The following is a 1,409-nucleotide window of genomic DNA, read 5'->3' as shown; positions in this document are numbered from 1 at the left end:
GGGGGGGGATAAGTGCAAATCAAATACTGTGTGTTGGGGGGTGGTGGTGGCCCAAAACTTTGTTTCAAGGAGAGTTCTGTGATGGGTGTGTGCGGCTACACAGCCTTTGCAGGCTCAGCCTCGGGTAGCACTTTGCAGCTGCTCTTTGGATGCAATGTGGTCTTGGCTTCTTTGCTGAGAAGTATGCACCTTGCCAGGCCTGAAGAATTTTGGGCTAGATGGCTGTAAGGGAGGGGGAATCTCTCAATCCAGTTCTCAGGAGGATTCTAGATTTTAGCATGAGTCTGAGAACACCTTAAAGACCAGCATGGTGTTATTATAGCATAAACCCTTTTGTGGATTTGTAGTCTGTGAAAGTTTGTGCTACAATAAAAAATGTCTGCACTTGCCGAACAGCAATGCTCCCCTTCTTTTGCTCTTGATGTGTTAAATACTCCAATGCCACCACCTTGTGTTCCAACTTGGTATTGCACAATCAAGTCTCCAGTCAAGGATTCAAAAGTGATATGGCTGCCAGGGGCTTTTAAAAATCATTTTGCTCCAAGTCATGATCCATTGTTTAGCTGGGGTACCATTCTACCAAAAAAAAAAAAGGCATTACTTCAAAAGAAGCTTGTAGGAGGCAGTCCTCCTTCATGAAGGAGCCAGTTTGGTGTAGTGGTTAATTGCGCAGACTCTAATCTGGGAAAACCGGGTTTGATTCCCCACTCCTCCACTTGTACCTGCTGGATGACCTTGGGCAAGCCGTAGTTCTGATAAGAGCTGTTCTTGAAAAAGAGCAATTTCTGTCAGAGCTCTCTCAGCCCCACCTACATCACAGGCAATGCTCCCTCTAAGCTGTGGAGTCTTGTGAGCTACTGGCATTAAAGTTGTGAGCGAGCAATTTTGCTGCTGCATGAATTAGTTTGCTCCGGAGCCATATTTCCTGAGCTAAGACAAAAATGTGTGAGCCAGAGGCTAAAAAACTGTGGGCTAGCTCACTCTAACTCAGCTTAGAGGGAACACTGCTCACAGGGTGTCTGTTGTGGGGAGGGGAAGGGAAAGGAGTTTGTAAGCTGCTCTGAGACTCCCTTGGGTAGTGAAGGGTGGGGTATAAATCCAATCTCTTCTTCTCTTCTTCTTCATGGAATGATTTTATATTAAAATGTGCTTGAAGGGTGGTAAAGGCTAGCCCCCTGTAACCATCGGGCTATTTTTTTTTTTGAGCCCCCGGAGGGGATTTTTTTATTGATTTTTTTTAACACTACAAAAAACTACAACAGAAAAGGGGGAGGGGAAAACTACATATAAGGGAGAAAGTAAAGAACCCACTACTGACTAAAAACCCAAGAGAGGAGATCCTCTAACTAGCTTTTTTTTTAGCATCCAAACTTATCATCTTTGTACTTCTTATGAACTGTGTCAATCTT

Source organism: Gekko japonicus, unplaced genomic scaffold (assembly GCF_001447785.1).
Source record: "Gekko japonicus isolate JY-2015 unplaced genomic scaffold, Gekko_japonicus_V1.1 scaffold1400, whole genome shotgun sequence".
Taxonomy (NCBI): domain Eukaryota; kingdom Metazoa; phylum Chordata; class Lepidosauria; order Squamata; family Gekkonidae; genus Gekko; species Gekko japonicus.
Note: the sequence above shows the minus strand (reverse complement) of the source record.